We start from the raw sequence: 14891 nt of genomic DNA, 5'->3' as shown, positions 1-14891 counted from the left end.
AGGGCAGCTGTATGGCAAGCTTCAAGACAAACCACTCAGTGGACATAGGGCATCAGAGAGCTCAAAGATGAATATCTGAAGTGTGTTCATGAATTGAGAGGCTATCACACATAAAGAATGTTTGTGATTGAAATAATGATGGGTGCATGAGAAATGATGCAAAAAAAAAAAAGGACAACTGCTACCTGCAGAATCCCTTAAAAAACAGCAATTCTACATGTTCCAATGCTTCATAATTATTCCATTATCAAAAAGAATGAATGAAACTGGCAATGAATTGATCCAAGCATCAGATGGAATGATTCCCATGTGCTGTAACCTAGAGGACACAGAGCACTGAGCAGTGACCCTTAGGTAAAACACTTGCTCTTCTTTCTGTTTTAATCTCACTGCATTGTACAGTGATCATCATATTCATATACAGCACCTTAAAATTATTTATACTTGTGAACAAACATTGCTTCACAGTATAAATCTCACAAGTCAGTGTGTACAAGATAAAAAATATGCCATCTGCTTCCATTATTTTGTCCTTAAAATGTAAAAAAAAAAAAAAAAGACGCACGGTGTTTGTCATAACCATCATCATTTTTAGCCACCTATAGAATGCCTACTGCCCCAGGTTACTTTGTGGAGGTGTTGGTTCAACACCTGGGTTCCATTTACTTAATGATGCACAAACGAGTGGACTTGGAGGCTACAACAGAGCAAGAGGTGTGTCAGTTGGAACGCAAGAGACCTAGCAGGTTTGGCTCTGAGACTGAACACAAAGTTGCAGGTTGCATAGCAAACATTTGAGCAGGCAGTGCCAAAAAGGGTTGATTAGGTGGTACTGCAGGAGGCTGGGGAGCAGGCCTTTTTCAGCTAGGCAGACAAGGCAGTTGCTTGCTCACTGTGCAACCTGCTGGCATCATGGACACAGATTGGTTGGAGACAGCTGGATACAGTCTCTAGCCCAATGTCCTGGCTGATGACACTTGAAACAGTGAGCCAGTAGCCGTTTAGCTTGAGTCAGACCTGAACCCTTAGAGCTTGTTCTCCTGATTGCAACCCTGGTAAGGGCTGAGGCCAGGATTTGGTAAACTTTTCTCTTTTGTCTTCCCTTCATTCCTTCCCCGGTTATTAAATACTTTAAAAGTCAGGTCTAAAAGGTGTGATTGAGGAGTCTGTGGGCTTTTTTCTAATTTTTGGAGACTTTGTCTAAAATCCTTGGCTGACTGAGAAATAAAATTCATGGCCAAAATGAACTGATCTTCCAGGGTGTTGGGGTCTAAATTAGTGTATCATTGTAATGCCTCTGAAAGGTAGGTTGGGAAGAGTATGGGATTTTCATCGGGCCCTTGAATAATTTCCTTATTATCTTATCACAAAATTATCTTATCACAAAACTTCACTCATACTGATTGCTTCCTTATCCTCCCTACTTGCTGGTTTCCTGAACAAAGTTATATGCTTTCCCCTGCAATATAAAACCCTAATTACAGTGGGCCAGGGAGATGAATTTGAGATTGAATCTCCCATCCTTCTTGCCTGATATCACACAAACAAAAAGACTTCTTCCTTATCAATACTTGTCATCTCACTGATTGGCTTTCTGTGTGGCAAGTAAGGAGACCTCAACCAAAATCAACAGATTTTGGTCCCTTTGCCAGAAATGTGTTCCTCATGGCTTGATTTCTGTAGACTGGGAGAGTTTCAGCAGCACTCCTAGCAGCTGTTTAACCCTTTCTGGACACAAGTGAAGTTCTGTCTTTCTCTTGTCTCTCTGTTGTCAGTTTTCTACTATATTCCTGATTGTTAAGAACAAACAGACTTTGAAATTTAACATCTTCATCTGGACAAGTGAGTGTCTTTTGTGGGCACCAAACAGTAGGATTTACTTCACTCGATTTGGGAAATTCCAAAAGAGTTTCCATTTGAAGGTTGAAAAAATCCAACTGACTGAGAGGTGGAATTACTCAAACTGATTCAGTTTGGGCATATTTGAGGGCTTGATAGTAAGTGTTTGGGTGTTTGTCTGGACAAGTGAGTGTTTTTTGTTTTGTTTGTTTGTTTGTTTGTTTGTGGGAAGCAGAGAGTAAGAGTGGCTTCTCAATTTGGAAAATTTTGAAGGAACTTTTATTTGCAGGTGGACAAGCCTAACTGAGAAAGTAAACACCCTGACTGTTTCAGTTTGGCCACTCTCAGGCTTGTTGGTTGATACTGCCATTAGATTATATTTTCAGCATTGTTTATTTATATATTCTATTGATGTAATTATGGACGATCAGAATTCCAGTTCTTAATGCATCTTGCTTGAGTGCATTTTTCAAAATTCTTCTGAATATAGCTATGAGCCAATGAAACAAAGGAAAATGATATTATTTTGTAATGCCGTTTAGCCCCAGTATTTTGTGACATCTAGGGAAGTTGGAATCTGAACTTTTCGTGGGTCTTTGAATTGCAGTATTTTGAATTGAATTTTGACTCATTTCGCTATTGAATAGGAAAGCAGTGGGATGGAGACCTGTGTCTCCAGGCTTTTATGCTACTGGCCTAAGCAGAGTCAGTCCTGGTTAGCACATGATGCTCTTCTGTGGTGCTATTTTGTTCCACTGTGCTTTGGAATCTGAGGCGGTCTGGCCTTTAAAAATCAAACTACCATGGAAACTGCTTTTCCCAAAATTTTGGTTCACAGCCTTCACTGGATTCCCTATCAGGGCAAATGAAATTAAGCCAGGTGAACATGTTCAAAATCAGGTAAGTCTGTAATACTATCTTATGGGATACTTGTGAGGTAAAAGCTATTGGATCTTTGTTTATGTATGTGTATGTTTGGTGAGACTTAAGTAAATCATTTAAAAAAACAAGCTGGCTTTAAGATTATTGGTAAAATAAAAATAGAAATGTCTTTGGAATTGTCAACATAATTTTCTGTCTGGGTTTTATGTTTTAAGGTATAAGAATATGGAACAAAAATTTTAATATTGTAAACCCAGCCAAGAAAAAAAATGATCTTTGTGTATTTTTTTGATAAATAAGACTCCTTAATGTTGCTAGTTTAATTAAAACAGCTGAATATTATAAATTATTGGTGAAAATACCCATGTATTTAGGTTTCTTACTTGAATTCCTAGCATGCACAGGCTATATAAATGGTTAACATGGAAATAACGAGTTTTGCCTAATGTTTCAGTGTTCATAAGTAAACTAGGTAGACTGCTAAAAATGAATGAAATATAAATGGGGTAAATACTGTAGGTAAACTTTTTTGTAACTCAAAATTTTGAAATTATTTTGAATTCTTCTTAGATGACTGGCTCACTTCCTTTTAACAAAGGGTTGTGATATGAACAAACATGTTTTCAAAAATTTTGAATATTCTCACATCTAAAATGTTCATCTCTGATAGATGACTCAGAATTTCTTGCTTCCTGGGTTTTCACTAAAATTTAAGATTACTAAGTGAAAGGATGGACTGAAAGGGAGAACCCACTTTGTTTTGTTCCTAAATCTTTACACAATAATGAGAAAGTAAAAGCTGTGTCCTGGAGGAATGCATACTTTAGATAAAGATTAACTTTGCTAACTTTGTCTTTTCAGAAACATGACCAGTATCTGCCCATTGTAATCATAAAGCAGACCCTCTCTCTTCCTCAAGGTCTACAAATCATCCACCCAGTGAGGCATCTGTGCTTCTGACCTTCATGTATTCTTAATAGTTTACTGTGACCAGCCTCCAGGCCACCACCTGGAGTCATGAGATACAGGGGCCTGGTGATGTCAAGATACAAGATTTGGTATCTACATCAAAAAGGGCAACTTTACGCATTTGCCTTGGTCCAAACTCCTCTCCAAGAGCTTTAAATAACCCAGTTCCCCAGCCTTCAATGCCACACTCGTCTTAGAGTGCCAGTCCTCTTCCTGTCTATGAGAAGTGATCTTTTTTTAAATAAATGATTTCTTTCTTCATGGTTGGTGTGTTGCAAACATTGTGTTACTTGGATCTCTGGTTACCTGCGTGAGCCTCCAGCATAATGGCTCCAGCGGTGATGTGCCCCCTCAGGACCCTCTGATCCTAACACTAAGAATAAGTATTCTAGTTCATATATAATTCTATATATAAAAATGTGCCAAAGATGATGTGTGTTTATTGAAAAAAATAATAATTTTGTCTAATTCAGAAGTTATCCAAAGGTTGATTCCAATTATGAACTTGGAAAGGCCAATTTTCAAAGTTCTCAAAGATAAACAATTTCAATCAAAAAAGGAGAACAATAACAACAACAAAAAAGAATTTAGAAAAGTTATTAATGAAACAGAAGAAAGGAACCAATATATAGGAAAGAGACGTGAAAAAAAGTTACGGATATGAGGATGTATTTATGTGAGGAGAGTTATAAGGAAAAGAGAATAATTTTGTACGAGAAGGATCCTCTACAACCAGTTTTTATTTTGATTCCATAATCTGTTACTTTTTAAAGCTCAGATTCAAATAGCAGCAGTGCAACTTTTTTGTGTCTTACTGCTCTTTGCTTTTTCTCTTCTGAAAATACCTGAGGTGATAACTTTAACTTTTTCATCAGTTGCTACAACTTTTCATCTCATTCTAACTACTATTGTGGCTCGATGCTGAAATGGTTATCTTAAAAGTCTAGGAAAGCAATGGTTTCCTCCAATATAACTTGATTCTGTGCTCTTGACTTTTCTTCATATTTCTAAATTACTCCATGTATCCAGAAAAATCTCATGCTGTCACTCAGAGCAATTTATGACCCTATGCAACATACTAGTCATTTAGTTTAGTATTTTACTAATGCCACTGGACACACTCTTCCTGTTCCAGATTAATTCCAGTACTCTTTTCATCAGTTTTGATTTTCAGGTTATCTAAGTGGGCTTTCCATAAGGAGAAACAATTATACTACTGAAGATCCTTCTTTGCCTCTTGGTAAATGACCTATGAAATAGAGTTTATATTTTATAAAGATAATTCCTATGTTACCTTCATTCGGTTTTTGATGACTTATGAAAACTGGGATTTAAAAAAATTTAACTTTTTTGATTCTTATAACTTTTTGTATTGTTTTTAGAGTCTTTTAACTATCATTTTGGTTCAATGGATACCTATTATTTTTTTAATGACCTCTGATTCTGTTTTGATAAAATATTCTGAGATTTTTAGCATCCTTGGGAAACATCCTATTAACTAATCTTTGTGCTGTTAAGTTGCAGGGCTTTGCCTCCTGGGTCTAAAACAGACACTGTGTCTACTAAATCACATTAGCCAAGGCCTAATCGTCAGACCTAGGAGAAAGCAACAATCAAAATGTACTCTTTGGTAGAAGTAGACCCAGGATGGTTGGGCTCGGTGGCTCGGTGGCTCAGCCAGTAATCCCTTTGGGAGGCTGAGATGAGTGAATTGCCTGAGCCTGTGGGTTCGAGACCCGCCTGGGCAGGCGAGACCTCATCTCTACAATAAATAAAAAAATCAGCCAGCATGGTAGCGCATGCCTGTAATTCCGGCTACTCGGAAGGTTGAGGCAGAAGGATCGCCGGAGCCCGGCAGGTCCAGGCTCCGGTGGCCGGGAGCGGCCACTGCACTCCAGTCTGGGCGACAGAGTGAAACTCCAACTCAAAAAAAAAAAAAAGAAGTAGGCCCAGGGACTTTTGCAGAAGAGGTGCTTATGGAATATTGTAAGGGATGATTTTTTTAAAAATTTGAGTTGAAATTTCATTTTGTTGCCTAGGCTGGAGTGCAGTGGCACGCTCGCAGCCACAGCAGCCTCGACCTGCTGGGCTCAGGTGATCCTTCTGCCTCAGCCTTCCAAGTAGCTGGAACTACAGGCATGTGCCTCACACTCCGCTTATGTTTTTATTTATTGTGGAGACGAGGTCTCACCAAGTTGCCCATGCTGGTCTCGAACCTCCTGAGCTCAGGTAATCCTTTCACTCCCAAAATGCTAGGATTACAGGCTTGAGCCTCCATGCCTGACTGTAAGGGATGATTTTAACGAATAAAATTAGTTCAGAGTTTGTTTAATAAATTAAATATTAATATCAAAAGCCTGTATAAGTTTCTTGATGAAAATGCTTGACAAATGCTTGACAAAGCCTTAGGGACAGCAACTCGCCCATTTTTAAATTTCCACCATCCACCTGGGAGATAATTCCCATCTTCAGTTTTGAACCAAATTTGTGCATGCTGTGAATAATTAGGGTCCCATCTGCCAATGGACTTGGAACAATGCAGCAGCCAAAGTTTTGGGCTCTGTTTTTCCTTGGGAGGCTGGGAGCTTTGTCTCCCAGTCCACCTTCTGGTTTTCTTGAGTAACCATTGTGTCTCTCCTTTGGTGTCCCTGGCAATATATGCCTGCTATCTTTTTAGGGGCCCATGCAGTATCTAAGGGTTCAAGAATTTTTTTACCATATTTTGTGTCTTTGCCTCCTGAGTTGATAATCGCCTTTTCTTATATTAAGCCCCGTGTGCATGGAGAGTGGCAAAGGCATATTTAGAGTCGGTGTATATATTGACATTTATTCCTGCCGTGAACTGGAGGGCTCGGGTTAGCGCAATTAATTATACCTTTTGTGCTGGAGTCCCTTTTGGCAGAGGCTTTGCCTCGATAGTGGACTGCAGGGTTACTACACGGTATCCTGAAAACTGCTCTCCCTCCCTTATGAAGCTTCTACTGTCCATGTAATATTCCATGTTGGGATCCCTGAGAGGCTATTCTGTCAAGTCAGGTCGACTGGAGAACACTTCATCCACGACGTCGATGCAATCATGACAGGGCTGACCTGGCTGGTAGGCAGCAGGGTTGCAGTGTTGAGAGTCTGCACCTCTTCCAAGTGAATGTGTGGATTTTCACTTAACATTCCCTGGTATTTGACCATTAGAAGGTTAGTTAACAAGTATTGCCCTTTATATTCAATTAACGTCAACACCTAGTGTGGCACCCGGACCGTTAGTTCTTGTCCCATAGTCAGTTTGTCCACCTCTGCCACTAGAAGGGCCATGGCAGTGAGTGCCCATAGTCTTGAGCCATAGCGTCAAGCTTCTTGGAGACGTATGCTACTGGAAAGTCCCATGACCTTTGCATTTGAGTTAAAAACCCTACCCCCACTCCAATTTGTTCATGTATATATAGGAAAAATAGCTTAGATATGTCAGGGAGCCGCAGGCTAGGTGCACTAATGAGGGCTTGCTCAATTTCCTCGAAGGCCATCTGTTGTACTTGTTCCCGTAACATAGGCTCTCATTTTCCTCCCTTTGTGGCTTCATAGAGAGGTTTTGCCAGCAGTGAAAAGTTAGGTATCCAAATTCTACAAAACCCTGTCACCCCAAGAAATTCCCAAACCTGACATCTGGTAGTTGGAACTGGAATGGAGCAAACAACTTGCTTGCTTTCTGGGCCGAGCTGACATTGCCCCTGGGATAAATGGAAGCAGAGATATTTCACCTTCTCTCGGAATATTTGGGCCTTTTTCTTTGAAACTTTGTAGCCAGCCTTCCATAGGAAGGTAAGGAGCTGCTGCGTTCCTATCATGCAGTACATCCATGTTCACTCAGCCAGCAGCAGATAGTCCACATATTGGAGCAGCGTACAGCTGTACTGATCTGCTGGGAAGGTCTTTAAGTCAGAGACTAATACTGTACCAAAAATGATTGGGGAGTTTTGAAACCCTATGGCAATCTAGTCCAAGTCAATTGACTTTCATCACTGTTATCAGGATTTTCCCATTGAAAAGCAAAAATCAGCTGACTTTGAGGAGCCAGCAGATACAAAAGAAAGCATCTATAAGGTCTAAACAGGTAAAGTAGGTGGCTTCAGTAGGGATAAGACTTAGAAGAGCATAGGGCTTGGAGATAACAGGGTGTAAAGTAACAGTGATTTGATTTACTATGCGTAAGTCTGGAACTGGCCTGTAACCAACTGTCCCCTGCTTCTAAACTGGCAGTAGAGGCATATTCCAGGAGGACTGACAGGACCAGAGGATTCCGTATTGTAAAAGTCTCTCCTGGTGCTTTTGGATCCCAACTTGCGCCTTGCGAGGCATAAGATACTGTTTTTGATAGATAGGCACAGTCCCCGGCTTTAGTTCTGTCACTACTGGGGTATGTTCTGGGCCAGTCCAGGGGAATTATCCTCAGTCCATACCCCGGGCAAGGGAAGGGAAGTTCAGGTTCTTGCCATGGCTCCTCTATGAGATTATAGAGGCGCCACTCTTCCGCTCAGGGAACTGTAAGAGTCATGATTTTTGCTTCAGGACTCCCCAGGGATAAAGCTGTCTGACCATTGGAGTAGAAGGTTATTTGGGCTTGCAGTTTTCCCAAAGTTCTCAGTCCATTAAAGCCACTGGACAATCCAGGAGGTTCAGGAATTCATGGATAACTTCGTGGCCCCCTAAATTGCATCGCCGGGGCTGTAAAAAGGGGTGATGGGCTCAGTCACCGGTGGCTCCCACAATGGTAGTTTGGCTTGGTGAAAGAGGGCCCACAGGCGGGGTCACTTCTGAATGTGTCTACTATGAAGTTAAGGGGCCAACCCCCCATGGTCATTCAGACCATAGGTTCCTGAGGACCTAGTAAAATGGAGCCCGGTCTGTCCTAGTCTTCTCCATAGTCTCCCATGGCAGCTAGGCCAATAAAAGTATTCTCGGGGGCCACGTATGGTTGGGGTGTGGGCTGGTATCATCCCTGAACCATCTGACCTTTCTCTCTTCCTTGAAGTGCAGGACAGAAGTCCTCCAGCTCCGGGCATTCATTTTTCTAGTGCCCTTCTTGGAAGCAGTGAGCACATTGGTTCCTCCCTAATCTTATCATGGGGTGAGGCAGCCCTTCTAACTGGCCTTTCTGCTTGCCCTAGCCTCGGCCTCGGTCAAGCAGGGCAGCTCTCCGGGTGCGCTGCTCTGCCAAACCAGAGGCCTGGATGTCTACTTTCTTTTTCGTTTTCCCGTCTGCCTCCCTCCAGGCCTCTTGGTTCCAATTAACAAATATCTTTGTTGCAACCTCAGTTAGCTGACTGGCATTCATCCCAGTAAAGCCTTCTAACTTCTGTAACCTTCACCAGATATCTCCCTAAGATTGACTAACGAAGTCTGCATCGATCATTCGCTGAATTTCAGCTACCTCTGGGTTGAAAGGAGTGTAAAGATGGAATGCCTCACATAGTCTCTCATAAAATTGGCTGGGGCTCTCTTCAGGCCTTTGGAGCACCTCAAAGGTTTTATTCATATTTATGGTCTTTTCCCCTCCTTCCTTCATACCACCCAAAAGGGCCTCTTGATAATGTTCTGGCATTTGAAATTCACAGCCGTCATTGGATTCCCACTGGGGGCTTTCCTTGGGAAAATATCTTTGGGCATATATTTGTGAGTTCAGTGTTCCCTCAGGCGCACGCTCATCTAGCCATTTTAAAGCAACCTGAGTAATGCGACCACGTTCTCCAGTCCAAGTGGGTTTGTGGGTCTGAATGATGGACTACATTAGATCAATCATGACCTGAGACTTCTCAGTGTATGAGGGGGTATGATGTTTCCATTTCAGAAGTTCAGTGGTGGTAAAAAGTTGATATATAAAAGAATGCTGCCCTCCCTTGTATTGGGTCATCTGGATTGTAGTATAGGGGCCCTCTAGTTTCCCTTAAGGGCAGTTGTAAAGCCTCTTGACATTCATGGGGAGGGGGACTGTCAGCAAAGTTTCCCTGGCATCTTCCTGCCCAGTATAATGTTGGGAGCCGGCCACGGAGGCCCACTGAGCATTAAGGATCAGGAAGGGCCGTTGATCCTGAGACCACTAGGATGCGTTTGGGAGCTATTGACCCCATTTCCTCCCCCTTTCTACTCAGCACTAACCAGATTAAGCTCCTGCAAGTTCAAAACATAAAAACTCTGAGATCAGGACGAACACAAGCTAACTTTAGAAGCTCATTGCTCCCATTCTTCCACAAACTGCAGTTTTGGCTTTCACACAACTTATAATTCAAACTCGTGTCACATCTAAGAGCCTTAGTATTGGTCACAGGCTTCTGGGTCATGATCTTAGGATTTATTGAAGGTGTAAATTGTAGAATATAGTTTTAGAAGACAGCCATTTTGTTGAAAGAATGCGGCTGGGTTACTTGCAGGTAGCCCACTGGGAACTTTGGACTGGGCCACATTCCAAACATTCTGGGATGGGCCACTTTCATTTGCAAATTAAATACTTAAGCTTCTATAGAATTGTTTAACTTGGCATAAATCAATCAGTTTAGGATGAAAAAGGTTTATGTCAGTCATGGATTAGGTTATCCTTTGTTATGGGATTTTAATATTATCATATGAAAAGAGTTTAAAGGCAATCATTGATTAAGTTTTCATGAATTAAGATTTCTAGTGGGTGGGGGACACCCCTCCCACATCTGACTTTGTGTATAAAAGATCCGTTATAATTCCCAATAACACACACATCGCTTCTGCACTAGACCGGAATCCAGTCTTTTTCTCTCTTTCTTCTTCCCCCCAATCGCCGATGCCATCTCCACCTTTGGGGTACCCTGAACCCGGCTGGAGCTGGTCTCCGGCAGTATAACAGTTAACTTTCGCAGTTCTGGAGTAGCTGCTGCTTGGGGTGTTTCGGGTGACCTTGGGGAAAGAACAGATTCTGACTTGAGGCCAATCTTTCATACAGCTTCAGTTGCAGCAATTTCAGGGAGTGTGGGTGGCAAGAAGGGGTGCAGTGGTATATTAGGTGGGCAAGGGTCTTCTCAGGTTCCTCAACAGAATGATTTTTTTACTCTGGTTGGCACCTTCAGGAAGCTGTTGCTTGGGCCAACATTATTCTATAGCTGTTTTCCAGACAGAATTTTATCCAAGGTGGGTGAGAGAAGACTACATCTGGCCAACAGTCAATGTAGGGAAATCTATGTGAGTAACCTGGATCCCCCACAATGATATCAAACCCCTTACTAACTAGTCTCATGTCTAGCAACCTCTCAGAGTGCCACCCCACCCCAAACGAAGGCCAATCTACTTCACAGAGTGTCAGGAGTTTTCTGGGAGTTAACTTAATACCTTAATTCCCTGAATAACCCCTTTTGAAATTCCTTACCAAGCATTCCAAGGGGGTATACCATCTTACTCTCTGATTGCCACCCATTTCCTCCCACTAAAAGGTGACTATCACACACAAGACGGGAAGATATGGGGAGGGTAATAGGATCGATCAGACAGTCACTTCACTCTTCTCCAGCCGTACCCCTCATGGGGATATTTCAGGTACCTTCTGACAATAAGCAAGTCAGTGTAACACTCTGATCAGGTTTCGACTACGGACACTGTTTTCCCATTACAGGAAATATTTCAGGTGCCTTCTTTGGCAATAGGTGAGTTGGTATAACCCCCCACTCAGATTTCGGTTCCACTACAGGACTTACTCCTCCCGGTTAACCATATGAAGGTCACCACCAGCCCCTGAATCTACTCCAGTCATTTAGCCATGTAAAGGTCACCACTGGAACCAAATCAGGGCTACAGCACTCACTTCGCCACGAGATGGCATCTCTTTCACTCACATTCACACACTGTCTCCAGCTCGCCGCCCGGTGTCTTAAGAGTTATGTTTTGTCCCCCTGTGGGACAACTCGGGTAACTATGGGAGGTGATCAGGCTCCCCTTTTGCCTTTAGGGGCAGGTCTACCATATTTAACACGGGTTCTTGCCAATCTGACGGGTGTGGCTCCCTTGACTGTTTCCTGTGCCTCACTGGGTTCCATTGTGCTTCCAAGGTCTTCACCTCAGCATGCCTGGAGGGCTAGTTCCCTAGGGATCAAGCCTAGGGATCAAGCGGTAAGCTGGCACCTGGCAAGGTCACCTCTCCTGGTGTCCTGGGGGACGGACCCGGTGGCAGGGAGGTGGAAACACCATGTCCACCTCTTGTTTCCTGCCAAACGCACCAGATATGTAGTGGGAAACTCTACAGCAAGAGAGGGGACACCGGAGGCTACTTTGCCAGGAAACAGCATTTATTCCTGCTGGCAAGGATTCAGCAGATTCGTATCCAAAGGTTGAGCCTCCCAGCCTAGGGGAGCATTGCCTTTTATACATTCTTAGCTTCCTTGTCCCCTGATAAGGCTTGCTTATTGGTAACATACTAGTTAATTGGGTATTTCATAGTTCAAGGTTACAGCAGAGTTACACTTGTGATTACAGATTGGTGCTACATTTTTTCTAATATGCATCATCTAAGAAAGTTATTTATCTTATGATGACAGAAGAACTCTTTCATTATTCTGGGAAAAATTTTATCTTATAGGACTTGGGAGAATGGCTCCCTGCCTCATAACCATGGCTGTTGTAAGACTTTTTTCATCCACAATTATTGTCTTTCTTTGATTCCTCTTTTTTAAAAAAACAAAAACTACAAATAACAAAAGCAAAAAACTTATTATCAGTTAGAATCCAAACTTGGTTCTTTAGGGGAGTGTATGAAAAGGAATTTTGAATGCAGGTTCCTGATAACCTTGGAATTATGCCATGGGACTAGAGAGAAAGTTTTCAGGACCTAATCTCTGCAACGTGAACTTGTAAGCATATTATCTTAAATAGCATAGGAAAATTTAGGTTACAAGTAGACTAAAGATTGCTAATCAGCTGATCTTCAAATAAAAAGATTATCTTGGATTGTCTGGGTAGAGCAAAAGCTATCAAAAGTGTCCCTGAAAGTGGAAGTGGGAGGCAGAAGAGTCGGTCAAGGAGGAATTGGATGTGAAAAAGACTCAACCTAGCATCACAGACTTTCAGAATGGAAAGGGGCACAAGTCAAAGGATGTAGACAGCTCGTAGAAGGTGAAAAGCACAAAAAAAAGGATGCTCCCCTCAAACCTCCAGAGAGGACTACTCCTATGTTCTTTATTTTAATCCAATGAGATTCTTATTGGAGATAGAACCTACAGAATTGCAAAATAATAAGTTTGTGTTGTTTCAAGTTAGTAAATTTGTGGTGATTTGTTACACCAGTAATGACAAGCTAACACAAATGCTGCACACATTTTCATGTCTTTATTCACTCTTTATATACTTTATTGACATGTGTCTTAATCTGACTTTTGCTGCTATAATGATTCTGGAGCCAGAAAGTGCAAGATCATGGTGCCAGCATCTATGAGGGCCTTCTTGCTAAGTCATATTATGGTGGAAAACGGAAGGGCAAGAGTGAGTAACAGGGAGGGGGAAGAAGGAAGGGGGAGAGAGAGAGAGAGAGAGAGAGAGAGAGAGAGAGAGAGAGAGAGAGAGAGAGAGACTGAACTTAACCTTTAATGAGGAACAGACAGACTCACACAAAAATAGCATCAACCCATTAATGAATGTAGAGTTCTCATGGCTTAATCACCTCTTAATCCTTCCACATATTGATACTGTTACAATCGCAATTAAACTCAGCACAAGTTCTGAGGGGATTTTCAAACCATAGCAAAATGTCTTCAAATTTTTGGCCCAATGATCTTTTGGTGCATATTCCTGTTTATTTAACATCTTTATTGAGGTATAATTTTTAAATTTCGACAGTGATAACTATACAAATTATTGAGCTTTATCAAATTTGTAGAATTCTGCAACCATCATTACAACTCAGTTTTGAACATTTTTACCACCCTTCAAAATCACTTGTGCCTATTTGAGGGAGTTCCTGTTCCCAAACCCAGTACTATGCAACCACTGATCTGATTCTGTTCCTATACATTTTCTGAACATGTTACATAAATGAAAGAACACTATAAGTACTCATTTAGGTCTGATTTCTTTCACTTGGTATGTTTTTCAGGTGAATGCATGTAGTTGCTTGTTTCTATAGTTTGTTCCTTTTTATTGCTGAATAGTATCATATGGCATTTATACATGCAATTTTATTTATTCACTCACCAGTTGGTGGATATTTGGATTGCTTCAAGTTTGGAACTATTATGAATTATCCTGCTATGAATATTTGCTGAGTCATATGGTTATGTATACATTTAATATTTTTAAGATATTGTTGGACTGTCTCCCAAAGTGGAACCCTTTTGCATTTTCCACATAAACAATGTATGGGGATTCCTGTGTTCTCACATTACTATTATTATTATTATTTGGAAGTTATTATGGTTTATTTAAACACAAAATGTGCATTTGAGCTGTCTATTCATTTTCTTCACTGCACAGCCTGGCATTAGGATTGGTGACTCTGATGGCCAGCTGGGCTGCTCTTTCTACAATGGCTTTGTGGTTCTTGGAGGAAATGTTGTGAGCAATCTCAGCATAATAAGCCTTGTTGCACATCAGCAACACCTCCAGCTTCTTGACATTGTGGACCAGAAACTTCTGGAAGTCACTGGGCAGCATGTGCTTTGTTTTCTTGCTCCCATAACAAATGTTGGGCATCAAAGTCTGGCCCTTGAATCTTCTACACACCCTGTTGTCAATACCTCTGGGCTTCCACCAGTTGTGCTTAATCTTGACATACCAGTCTGACTGGTGCTGGATGAACTTCCTGGTCCTCTTTTTGATGATCTTGAGTTTCACCAGGGGTCTGAGGGCAGCCATGATGCCAACTAGGAGATGACTGCCATCTCAGTAGGCAGTGCCAAGGAAGAGAGGGGAAGGTGATGCTCCGTTCTCATATTATTAACAGAACTTGTTGTTTGTCTTTTTTATTGTAACCCATATAGTGAGTATGAAATGGTACTTCACTATGATCTTAATTTGCATTTCTCTGATGATAAAGGATATTGAGCATCTTTGCAAGCCACATTGTGGTAATTCTCACAATATTTGAAGTCTTCACATTATTGTTATAACTGTGATCAGTAATCTTTGATGTTATTATTTTAAGTGTTCGGGAGCATCACAACATGTGCTCATGTAAGAGGGTGAACTTAATTAATAAATGTATG

General features: G+C 41.5%; 1 pseudogene; it reads right to left on the bottom strand.

Moving 5' to 3' along the window:
* Positions 1-14109: 14109 nt before the first annotated feature.
* Positions 14110-14541, bottom strand: LOC103265249 (annotated as a pseudogene).
* Between the last annotated feature and the right edge of the window lie 350 nt (positions 14542-14891).

Source organism: Carlito syrichta, unplaced genomic scaffold (assembly GCF_000164805.1).
Source record: "Carlito syrichta isolate Samal-C Ts95f unplaced genomic scaffold, Tarsius_syrichta-2.0.1 Scaffold306100, whole genome shotgun sequence".
Classification (NCBI taxonomy): domain Eukaryota; kingdom Metazoa; phylum Chordata; class Mammalia; order Primates; family Tarsiidae; genus Carlito; species Carlito syrichta.
This window is presented reverse-complemented; position numbering and strand designations above follow the sequence as displayed.